This window comes from Lepus europaeus, chromosome 7 (assembly GCF_033115175.1).
Source record: "Lepus europaeus isolate LE1 chromosome 7, mLepTim1.pri, whole genome shotgun sequence".
In the NCBI taxonomy this organism is placed as follows: Eukaryota; Metazoa; Chordata; class Mammalia; order Lagomorpha; family Leporidae; genus Lepus; species Lepus europaeus.
In genome coordinates, this window is record NC_084833.1 from 88,065,800 (window position 1) to 88,079,345 (window position 13,546).

A 13,546-nucleotide genomic window follows, 5' to 3' on the forward strand; every position below is an offset into this window, starting at 1 on the left:
GATGGGACATACAGGCAAGACTGAATTGCAGGCCCTCCAATATGAGATGCAGACACTCAACCAACATCTTAACTTATGCACCAAATCCTGCCTAGAAGGTATAGTTATTGAAGTGTAGCTTATTCAAACTTCAAGCCATAGAACATATTGACAGCTCTACCAGAACAATGGTTTCCAATAGCATTTGAAGAACTCTACTGTGGTAATATCTATGGTTTCAAATCATTATTACTTTTTGTTCCAGAGACCCCCTAGAAGTGTGTTTGGTGCTGATATAATTCGCTCCCATGAAGTATAGCCCAGTTAGCACCTAAGTGGCCCCAACATAGGCCCCATGTGTTCCTTCATTTACACATGTATTCTACAAATACATACTGAGCGAATTTGTACCATAGGCTCAGCGAGTTCCAGTAAAGCAAATTAACAAAACAAGCAAACAACAAATTCCTGCCGTCATAAAGTTTATATTCTAGTGGGTGAGTTCAGCCAACACACAAAATGAAGAATGAGCAACATGATTTTTCAAAGTGATGAGTGGGGACCAGCATTGTGGCATAGTGGGTAAAGTTGCCATCTGTAATGTTGGCATCCCATATGGGCACCTGTTCGAATTCCAGTTGCTCCATTTAAAATCCAGCCCCCTATTAATGGCCTGGAAAAGTAGCAAAAGATGACACAAGTATTTGAGATTCTACTATCAATGTATAAGACCCAAATGAAGTTCCTGTCTTCATCTGTTTCAGCTATCTAGGGAGTGAACCAACAGATGGAAGATTCTCTCTCTCTCTTTCTCTCTCTCTCTCTCTCTCTATCTCTCCCTCTAATTTTGTCTTCCTCCCTCTCCTCTCTCTCTCTCTCTCTCTCTCTCTCTCTCTCTCTCTGACTCTGCCTTTCAAATAAATAAATATATTTTTAAGAAGTTACAAGTGCTAAAGTGAAAAGTGAACAGAGGTGTAGGCATAACATGACAAACACAAACACGAACTGAAAAGATGACATTAGAACTAAAACCTCAACAAGGGCAGGCTTTCCTCATGGAGTTTAACATACAGTTATCTCTCCATATCCGTGGGTTCCCCATCTATGGACTCAACCAACCACAAATCAAACATAATTGGGAGATGGAGTTTGAGGTGCCTTCATGCATATTGGAGTGTCTGGGGTTGAGTCCAGGCTCTATTCCTTTCCAGCTTCCTTTTAATGTAAATCATAGGAAGCAACAGATGATGGCTCATTTATTTATGTCTGTGACACCCACATAGGTGTCCCAGATAAGCTCCAGGGTCCCAGCTGTAGCCTGGCTGATGACCCAGTTATTGTGAGTATTTAGGAACTGAACCAGTAGATGAGAGTTTCCTTCCTTCAATCTGTTCTTCCTTCCTTCGTTCCTTCTTTACTTTCTCTATCCTTACCTCCGACCCTCCCTCTCACAAATAAATTAATAAAAATGTTTAAAAGAATATTTGGAAAAAAATGTCCATACTGGATATATACAAGCTACTTTTCTTGTCATTATTCCCTAGATAATATGGTATAACAACTGTGTACTTGCACAGTTGGAAGTGATTTCATTACCACTAAAATGGACCGAGGTCAGATATCTTCCATAGTCCATGAAGATTAGTTTTAATGTAGAACACCATAAAAACAAGGTTGGCTGGGATTATCATATAACATGTCAGATATTGACCAGGAAGAGTGAACAGAGCTCACTTTAAAGTCTCCAATTTTTGCCTACTTGGATGCTTATTCTTTTTTTTTTTTTTTTTTTTTTTCCGTTTGGGTAGCTTCGTGTGTGTGTGTGTGTATGTGTGTGTTATACCCAATACTATGTAAGATCATCTAGAGATGTTCTGAAGTTTTTGGGAGGGAGGATGGCATGGGTTATGTGCAAACAGTATACCATTTTTCCTGGAATACTTGGGCATGCACAGGTTTTGATATTTCACTGGGGAGGAAGTCCTGGTGTCAGTACCACATGGATATTGAGGAACTACTGTAAATGCTCATGAGAAACCCAAAGTTTCAAATACTCCTCCATAGTCCTGCTGTCCACTTACATTTCTGGTTGTCAGGAAAGATATCTTGCCGAAGAGGCATGGTTGGCCATTCCTCTCTCTGTCATCATTAAGGGACCTGCTATTCTGTTATTTGGCCTGTTTGAGAGAGTGCCATTTCCCCCTAGCTTGGAAAGCAACTATCTGACTCAGTCTGTACATTACCATGTCTGCGGTGCACACTACATGCTTGGGCATATGGCCTTGTTTTCATGATCTTTTAACTTTTATTTATTATAGCTTCAGTATGGTACAATGCATCATTTGGAGGAACTGAACACTTGGCATGGCAGCATGTCTGGTGGAGGCCATCTGGAGATGCTAGGAAAGGGGAAGTTTGCTCTTTGTGAAACAAGCTTTCAAAGTGAGAGTTAAATAAAATTAACTGGAAAACTTTTCTACCAATAAGCTCTTTTGGTAGCACAGTGTGGTGGCAGATAATATAGATGATTGATTTGAGAGATAGATGGTTGGATAGATATAAATAAGGATGTATCTCTATTTAAGAAATTAATAGTCTAGAATAATCCATCAGTTTCCTATTCCTGGATTCTCAGATATTAGGAAATGAATGATGTGAGCAAAATGTTTACATTTTCTTTTAGGTATGACCACAGAACTTCCACAGCCCACCCACATGCACAATTAGAATAAAAGTAATCAGATTTTAAAAAGTAAATAATATGTTTTTCAAATTATTTGCAAAATGAGGTTCTCTAAAAGATGTACTTTTAATATATTTTTAAAGACTTTATTTGAAAGCAAGAGTTACAGGGTTTTTTGGGGGAGACAAAGAGAGATCTTCCATCTACTGGTTCACTCCCCAAATGGCCACAATAGCCAAGGACTGGGACAGGCTGAAGCCAGGAGTCAGGAGCTGCTTCTGGGTGTCCCATGTGAGTGCAAGGTCCCAAGGACATGGTCCATCCTCTGCTGCTTTCCTGAGTGCATTAGCAGGGAGCTGGATGGGAAGTGGAGCACCTGGGACATGAACCAGCACCTGGTTCATATGGGATGCTACAAGTGGTGGTTTAACCCACTATGCCACAGTGCTGGCCCCCTACTTTTTATATTTCTGTGGTTAACCGACTCCTATCAGTAATGCATTTATTTTAATACCATAAAGTAACTTTAGCCACCATGTACTTAACTGTGTGATCAATGTGCCTTTTTCCAGCATTTGCTTTTACTTTCCAAGAATTCTATGCAGAGAGATGAATTTGCATATACATGGACATTATATATATAATACATATATATGACTCATACACACACACACACACACACGAAGCCACCCAAATGAAAAAAAAAAAATAAGAAAGCATCCAAGTAGGCAAAAATTGGAGACTTTAAAGTGAGCTCTGTTCACTCTACCTGGTCAATATCTGACATGTTATATGATAATTCCAGCCAACCTTGTTTTTATGGTGTTCTACATTAAAACTAATCTTCATGGACTGTGGAAGATATTTGACCTCGATCCATTTTAGTGGTAATGAAATCACTTCCACTCTTTCTTGTGTTCATTTATCCTCCTACCCCCCAAATTTCTCATATGTAAGTCAGAGACTACAGAAGGTAGACAACTTTTCCTCCTACGCTTACACAGGCTCTGAGGGCTGGAGCTGATATTCAAAATCAGGTTGCCTAATGGAAAAGCAGTGTTTTTTTTCTGGCACCTAATTATTCTTTCTATGCTTATATTTTATTTTACTTGGATTTTCATTTTGAAATGCTTACTGCTGTATTTAAATTATAAGGTTTTATTATAGCTTAATAAAATAGTTAAGCCTAAGTATTTTCTGAAGTAAATTAAGGTATAAACAAGTAAACACACAATCATAATCATTCATAATTTTATCCAAGTGTACCTATATTTCTATGACTGGATCACAAAATTTGCAGTATTCCTGGTTTTCTAATGAAGTACTATATAAATGAAGTGTGAAAATACAGAATTTGGTGTTATTGAGGCTATAATCTGAATTTAACAAGTGAAAATTTTACAACCATCTTTTTTGTTCTTCTTCCAAATTAATGAGGCATTGGCCAACCAATCTCAGATCTCCAATAGAGCATTATTTGAGTTTGAGAATATAGAGTTAAATATCCTCTGTAGCTAACACTAGATCACATTGCACCAAAGGGTTATAGCATTTCTTTTTACTTTCCTGCCAAATAGACTTTGCTCCTGCCTAGCAAATTGAAATCTAAAGCAGATGACATTGACGGGACAAATGCCATCAATAGAGAGGGATATGTGCCATGTACAACACAGATTGAGACATTAAATGCCCAGCGTTAGATTGAAAGTAGAAAGTTCAGAATTCTTCAGTGTGTCAGATTTGCTCATGATAGCTGTGTGAATATCCAAGGCTATGAATAGGCCCAAGTAATCTGTGGAGGAGCCTGTTGTGTTGTCACAGAGCCTGCTTCTGAAAAGTTGCAGAGTGACCTTACAACACTGAAAAGGCAATCTAGAAATAAATGTTATCTATTTAGAATGTCTTTTATAGCTGAAGTATCTCATTCTTTCAGTTGGTTGTCTCACGCACAGACAGGTATTTTGAGAGTATCAATGCAACTGAAATGGTTTTTACTGTCCCTTTTCTTCTCTATATTTATTTTTTGACTTAGCTCCTGTAATTTACATAACAGCCACAAGTATTTGTGAAGGAAAGCAGGTAATTCTTCACAATAAATCAGAAATGCCAAAAATTTCAATTTCTTTTATTTTCTTTTCATAACCGATCCATTTCATGTTGCAAACTTTATTCATAAAGCCACAACAAAGGCAAGAAGAAGAAAACTAAACTTTCTAAATAAAACTCAGTCTCTTTTACTTCTCACGATTTCTGTGTGGGTAGATATTCAGTTAGCTCATAGACATATTTAATAGAGTGTTACATTCCAGTAGTAAGGCATTGACTTCTTCCATGGCTCCTTCCCACAGCTGTCTGGGAGTCTGTGGGAACTGGTCTATGTGCTGATCTTGGCTTGAAGTGTCTTGTCCCACCTGTCAGCATTGTTACCTATTGTTAGTTGCCAAGTGGCAACACCTAGCACAATTCAGAATATGTTATCCTGACTGTGTCAATCCATAGGGGTGGCTGTAGGTGGCTGTCTTCCTCCCCAGCCAAGTGAGCCACTGAAGGCTCTCTCTCATATATTCTCTTTTGCTCCTGTGGCCAAATGGTTAAACTCAATGAGAAGGAGGCATAAAAGCATCCCATTAGTTTCTCTTTTGACCCAAGTGAGTCATTCTTTTGTTGTTGTTATTAATCCATCTTTTTTAAAGCAGATGGAAAATTATTTCACTTGTATTTTATCTGTGTTCTAAAGAATTTTAATAGAAAATAAAATTAAAGTAGAATGGCAGAGAAATTTGGATAACTGACTTGTGTTCTTGTCCTACTAAAAGAAATCCATGTGTGTACTTTTCTCGTGCTTTGCTGTGGATAGGTTCAGACTAGTTAATGGTCATTTTTTTCTGGTCTGTGCATTATTTATTACTGTACCTAGAAGTTATATTTTATTATTCTGGGATCCATGCGATGCAAAAAAATCAGTTGCTATAGTTTCCTGCGTGTATGCAGAAAAGATCATTTTCATGGTCAGGTTTAACCTTGTATATATAAGCTAAGTCAAAAGAGGGGTGCCTTACTCACCCAGACTTATGGTCTACCACTTTGTCTCACTAGTAAGGACAGTTGGGGATTTCCAAGAAATTTTCAACTGTGTTCCTGGAGAATGTGGTTCGTTTATCTACTGTGTATCCTGATTTTGGTGCCTTCTTTCTCTAGCCTTTATATAAACAAACTTTATTTGATTACATTTTGTTTGATTACATTTTGTTTCATCATCAGTCTGAATCTGTGACTGATAATTATCAATACAGATGTGATATGCTTCTTTGTAAGTAACCACTTCAAAGATGACCCCCATTTGAAGACTATCTTCCAGTTGCTTTGTTAGTTGATGGATATGTTAGTCGATGGATATGTATAGCTCCTTTGACATCACCATTCTGTCCATACAGAAGATTGCCAACATTCATATGGTATACACTTTGATCTTTTTAGGATAGTGGTACATTCTAAAACATTACTCAGTAAGGGTATAAGTATTATGTAACTTCCATTAATTGCGGGTTTGTTAAGTAGAATTAATCATACTTTTCTTCACCTCACTGTAAAATCCATCAGTATAGTACATGCTTATCTAATATAGTTGTACATGCTGAAGTATACACACAAAAGACAGGATGATTAGGGCATAATATTTAAGGCACATCAGTGAATCCTTGAAATATATATTGAGACTCTGCCACTCAGCATTCTACTTTAGTATAACCTTGGACATGTTTCAATATACATGGTCAACAATTAGAGTTCTAGTTCTAACTTAGATCCAAATAAGCCTAGAGTTTTTGAAGAAATTCTTGAAGGTCAGATGAAAATGGGTGTTACTGCAAGAATTTTAGCATATTTTAAAGATTATGACAGACAACTCAAGACCACTTCAACACAAACTTTTCCGTGATCCTTTACCTGAACATAATTTTTAGAGGATCATATGTGATTCCTCTCTTTTTCTCAGATCCCATGTTCAATGCTAGCAAATTTTGCCAACACAGTCTTTAGCATATTCTGTCACATGGTGACTTCTTACACCATTCACTTCTGTCAGAAATGCCATCATCTCTCCTGTACTATGGTAAGCACCTCCTAACTGGTCTTCCTACATCCATCTTTGCCTGTCTAATCTGTTTATCTCAGAGAAGCACAAGTGATTTCTTTCCAGTATATATCTGATTATGACACTTCCCTGTTCTAAACCCTGCCATGGTTGTAAATCACACAAAACAACTTAAGAATGTATTGCCATGACCCACAGGACTTCATGATCGGGGGTTTCTGCCTTTATATCCTTTCTTCCTACCACTGTTTCCTTTCTTGAAGATTCTGTGGATATACAAGCCTCCTGTCTGTCCCTTAAATACACCTTTGGAGGGGACCTTTAAAATTGCAACTACTGGGGCCAGTGTTGTGGTGTAGCAGATAAAGCTGCAGACTGGTTCAAGTCTGATCCAGCTCCCTACTAATGTCCGTGGGAAAGCAGTAAAGGACAGCCCAAGTGCTTGAGCCTCTATACCTGTGTTGGAGTCTCAGAAGAAGCTCCTGGCTCCTGTCTTCAGATTAGCCAGCTCTGGCCATTGTAGCCATCTGGGGAGTGAACCAGTGGATGGAATATATTCTCTCTCCCTCCCTCCCTTCCTCCCTCCTTCCCTACCTCTCTCTCCCTCCCTCTCTCCCTTTCCCTTTCTTCCTTTCTCCCTCCCTCCCAATCTTTCTCCCTCCCTCCCCCCCCCCCAGTGTGTGTGTGTGTGTGTGTGAAACTCTGACTTCCAAGTAAATAAGTAAATCTTTTTTTTTATTAAACTTTTATTTAATGAATATAAATTTCCAAAGTATAGCTTATGGGTTACAATGGCTTCCCCCATCCCATAACTTCCCTCCCGCCCGCAACCCTCCCCTTTCCCGCTCCCTTTCCCCTTCCATTCATGTAAAGATTCATTTTCAATTCTCTTTGTATACAGAAGATCAGTTTAGTATATATTAGGTAAAGATTTCAACATTTTGCCCATATAGCAACATAAAGTGAAAAAACTACCATTGGATTACTAATTAGAGCATTAAATAGCAATGTACAGCACATTAAAGACAGAGATCCTACATAATTTTTTTTTCAAATTAATTAATTTTCTATGCCATTTCAATTTTAACACCAGGTTTTTTTTTTTTTCATTTCCAATTCTCTTTATATACAGAAGATCACTTCAGTATATAATTAGTAAAGACCTCATCAGTTTGTGCCCACACAGAAATGCAAAGTATAAAAATACTGTTTCAGTACTAGTTATAGCATCACTTGGCTTTAGACGACACATTAGGGACAGATCCCACATGGGGTGTAAGTACACAGTGACTCCTGTTGCTGATTTAACAATTTGACACTCCTGTTCATGGCGTCAGTAATCTCCCTAGGCTCTAGTCATGAGTTGCCAGGGCTATGGAAGCCTTTAGAGTTCGCTGACTTTGATCTTATTCCGATAGGGTCATAGTCAAAGTGGAAGTTCTCTCCTCCCTTCGGAGAAGGGTACCTCCTTCTTTGATGGCCCCGTTCTTTCCACTGGGATCTCACTCACAGAGATCATTCATTTAGGTCTTTTTTTTTTTTTTTCCATGATATCTTGGCTTTCCATGCCTGCTATACTCTCACGGGCTCTTCAGCCAGATCTGAATGCCTTGAGGGTTGATTCTGAGGCCAGAGTGTTGTTTAGGACATCTGCCATCCTATGAGTCTGCTGTGTATCCCACTTCCCATGTTGGATCTTTCTCTCCCTTTTTGATTCTATCAGTTAGTATTAGCAGATACTTGTCTTGTTTGTGTGATCTCTTTGACTCTTAGACCTATCAGAGCTATCAATTGTGAGCTGAAATTGATCACTTGGACTAGTGCGATGGCATTGGTACATGCCATCTTGATGGGATTGTGTTGGAATCCCCTGGCACATTTCTAACTCCACCATTTGCGGCCAGTCCGATTGAGCATGTTCCAAATTGTTCATCTCCTCCCTCTCTTTTTCCACTCTTAGATTTAACAGGGATCACTTTTCAGTTAAAATTTAATAAGTAAATCTTTAAAAAAAAAAATTGCAACTACCTCTGTCAAGAACAGTCCCAACCCCTATTACTCTTACAATTGTTCCTTCTGATTTCATTTGAATCTGGGGTTAAAGTTCAACTCCTTGGGTAATCCTTTTCTTACTATGTTATCTTTACTACCACAATTCTCACTTCCCATCTATATTAGTATGGTTTATTTTTCTACACCTGCATCATTTAATACATTTATTGTTCATTTGCTTGTTTACTGTATGCCTTGCCCTTTACTATCAATGCTCAATTTCATTGTTTCAATATCAGATTATCAATTTGTAGAACATATGTCATTGATACTAAGTTAAATGTATTTTGAAATAATCTACTTACAAAGGAATCACAAAATAAAACCTGTACTCCAGGACATCTCTCTGGAGACAATTACATGTTAGGCAAAAGAAACATAGGATAATATTCACTAGGCCCCCAATGAAGCTGGAATCTGAGTTTGTAGCCGTAGATTCCCAAATGGCCTGGACTTGCAAAGGATAGAATAGAACCCTCTTCCTCATACACATACCTGTAGGTAAGAGGGGATGGGGCAGAGGGAATGTGGAAAACTTAGACTTTTTCAACACCATGCTGTGTAAAACATTATCAAAATTGTGAATAGTTTCCTTCCATGACCTGGTTTTAGTTCCCAGGTGCTTAAGTCTCCAGTGTTATGTGTGACCTGCATCTTGTTTAGAGAGTAACCTGCAGTACAAACCCTTAATATTTAATTTTTCCAGTGACCCCACGTGGATCTATCATGTTCCATATTGTTCCAAAAGGGACATGTTTTTGTTATTTTAGAAAGAATGTCTTTTTTTCTTTCTTAATCTTTTATTTATATAAGGCAAACAAATATCATGTATTTCATATAAACTGATTTAGGAGCATAGTGATACTTCCCATCTTTCACCACCTTCTGCCCACACTCCCACCCCCCCCCCTCTTCCTCCTTTCTTATTCTTTTACTTTTGACAATGACATACTTCCAGTTTATTTTATACTCATAAGCTTAATCATCCACTAAGTAAAGAAAGCAACAAATATTAAGAAGAAAAAAAAACACTATTTTTCAACAGTAGAGACAAGTGCTGTCAACAATAATCCATTTTTAACATGTCAGTTTCGCTTATATACAAACCTAAAGAAATGTTGATGTGGCTCGCTCGCAGGATTTCCCACATTAGAAACAATTTTAAACAACTTCATGTTCCAGAATGTTACCATCATGTGTCAAGACTATCCTAAGAGCCACTCTTTGGTGAGCATTTACCAAGGGATTGGCAGTCAGTATTTAACCAGGCAGGAGGAAAATTGTGATCTCGGCTTTACAAGTGAGAAACTAGGGTGGAGAGAACTATTCATAAGGTATGTTCAAGATGTTTCAGTCGTCTTAGTCTAAACCCATGATTTTGCATACCTGTCAGTAGTACTTTGACAGCCTCCTTCATGTAAAACCATTCTGCACATTGTCAACAGCTATTCTGAGCACCTACAATGTGCAGAACAAAAATTATATTTTCCAAAGACTTCAATGAAAGAAATCTGCCATGATTCTCTCTACCCTCTTAGCATACATTCATCTTTAATGACAATCCCAGTTTAGTTAAGATTTTGTAAATATAATGCTGTTTTTTAATACATAAAAAATAAACTCATTCAATAAACGTTCATGAGAACACAGGCAGAAAATAAAATTATATTTGGTCAGTCATATTAATGGAATTAATATTAAAGTAAATGGGTTTTTCATCTGGTAGAATTTGATTCAGGAAATCATGTCCTTTATTTGGTCTTAAATTAAGCTTCTATTTTTAAGACTGTGTTACCTCTATGTTTGGAAGAATGAAAGGATCTTTATTGAAATCAGTGAAAAATATGCATAGATAACACCAAGCTTCAAAATCATGAAGGACAGGAGAAAACTAATAATCATCAAGTCTCTGTTCTGTGCCAAGCTTTTCTTTTCATTTAACTTTATTTAATGCAATCTGGTAACTCAGTGAGGTGTTTTAATGCTTCTGTTTATTGGTGTCAAACAAACTCAGAGGATGTGGAGAATATGACCAAGGATATTTCACTGATCAAAGGTGGAGTGGCATTTGAAGTCACAGCTCTGGTACCCCAAATCCTGCTCTCATATTACTAGGACCTTGTTTCTTTTCCAGCTCTTATTCTCACCTCCCAGCATTATTCTCATACTCCATATAGTCTGTAGCATATACCTGGGTCCCAATATTTATTAGAAATTGAAATAATTGAGTGATAGCTATTATCCTAGAGAATCGTTTTCTTCATAACTGAGATTAAATAACAATACTGTACACTTGAAACCATAGAGCTCCTTTTCAAGCTTGAAAACACACACACACACAGTGAAACATGGAGAAAAAGAGTGAGAGTAGAGCCATTGGAAAGTTTGGCGCGAGAGGAAGAGAGAATTGTGATCAATGCACATAACTGACACAGCATTGTGAATCACAGTGGAATGAAGGAAAATTCCCAGTAAAATATTAACATTCAGAACAGGGCTCTGCAGTGCATGCAAAATAAAAGAACATGAAATGTCATCACCGTGGGTTTTGGCTTACCTGTATAATTCAGATGATACAGTGTGAAAATAATCTCTAAAGGAATGAGAATTCTAATAAATGAAACTTGACACTCTTTATTGTTACCTAAGAATAGAAGACACTTAGGAATTAGGTATAGGAAAAGACAAGCTATTTCACTTTCCTTCCTGCCACCTTCTCTCATTTGTTATTCACTTCTCTGTATGTCCAGTGTTAAGACTCCACCAGTCTCTCCAGTTCTAACACTTAGAGGGAAGTGACTCTGAGGATGAAATGGAATGAAATAACCTGCACTTCAAGTGTCCCTCTTTTTCAATATCAGTATTGCACTTGTAGAGTGATTGTCCTTGGTAGAGTACCTTATGCTTAACCTCAAGATTTACCATTCTTATTGTATTAGAGTGTCTGAGGCCAAGATTAACTTGAGATTATCAGTCACCCGAGAAAACATTAAAAATCAGAGATAGTATTTCAAAATTAAATATAAAACTCAAATAATGGAAGATAGACCTGCTCGTTGTGAGCATTAACGTTTATGTAATCGCTTCTTGGCCTTTTGGCTAAGATCAAGTGTAGCAACATTTATGTGACTGCACGTAGTTTAAAACATTCAGTCTACTAATATTACCTGTTAGCAGTGATTATTTGTGTGAGATACAACTAGATTACATCTGGGAAACTCATATCCTTCCTTATCATGTGTGCACTGATAAAATTTATTTCCTCCCTATATGGAAACAAAGTCAGAACAAAATTAAACACAAATTGATCTCATCAGTCACCTTAAAAATTTAAAAATCCAGGAGTAAAATGTTTCACATTGTATTGTTAACGTTTCTCTTTGAACATTTTCTGTTTATTTGTAGTTTTATCAAACTCTCCTCTAAATGTGATTAGCCTATTACTTCTATATTGCAGTTGTAAAGTATGAAGTTAAAATATTCTCTCTAAATAAAAAAACTTTTCTAAATTTCAAAATTTTAGAGCCAATTCAATTGAACTCATTGGTAAATCCACAAATTACCCTGTAGTTCCCATGTAAAATGCTCTATACTTTGCATAACTGTAAACATTAGTACACACTAACAAGTGTGTTTGTATTCAGGAACATAATCTCTAATGGAGACACATATACACATTTATAACTAGTACACAGGCATGCACACACACATAATGTGTTTAGTTAAAATGTATAATCTGATACTAGTGTAATATGTGTGGTGGCTGGTGTTTGTCAGTCACTGAACTTACTCTTCACCAAAGGTTATTATTTAGCACAGTTAAAGTGTACTGGAAGTCTGGTCTCAGAGAACAAAGTTAATACAGTTTGCTTGGTCTGTGCCAGACATTGGTCTCAACAATTATGGGATAAATACCATTTTATCTTCATAGGAATCATATGGGGAAGGTATTTATAGCATCCCTATTCATATTTTGCAGATGAGGGAGCTGATACACAAACTGATAAGTAACAAACTCATTTTCATTAGCGTTTAAGTCGGTGGAGCCAGAATTGAACCAGGACAGTCTCATTTTAAAGTCAGCAGTTGTAATGACTCCACCATAACTTCTCATCCTGGGCTTTCTGTTTTATCATTACAGAGAACGACAGGTGGTAAACCTCATTTTTAATATTTGTCAAAAAAGAAAAAAGTCAACTTACAGAATTTGAGGATGGAATGAGGTAATATGTATACCATACTCATAAACTAGAAAACTCAACAACATGAGTTATACCTTCAAAATATTCGGTTTTCTGGGAATAAGATGGGGATGGAAGTGGTTATTTGAAGACAGCATGAGAAGCCAAAGTAATATGGTTTTTGTGTTCAGTCAACTGTGCATTAGATACTGTCACATAATAGTTGTATAACTAGTGGAATTATTTAGCTTCTCTTACTTTCAGGTCTTTATCTGTTCAGACAGGAAGAAAACACATCCAACTGACTTGTTCCATTCCTGCTGCTGTCACAAGAACTTTAGGACTGGCTACTTTTGAAAGAACAGAAATGTGTTGCCCAAGTTCTGAGGCTGGGAAGTCCAAGATCGAAGTTCTTGGAGATTTGGTGCCTGGTAGAGATCATTCCAAAGATGGCACCTTGCATATTGTGCTCAGGTGGCTGATGGGATGAAAGGGACACAGAGGCTCCCGCAAGCCCCTTTATAATGGCACTAATCTCATTTGTGAGAGAAGAGGCTC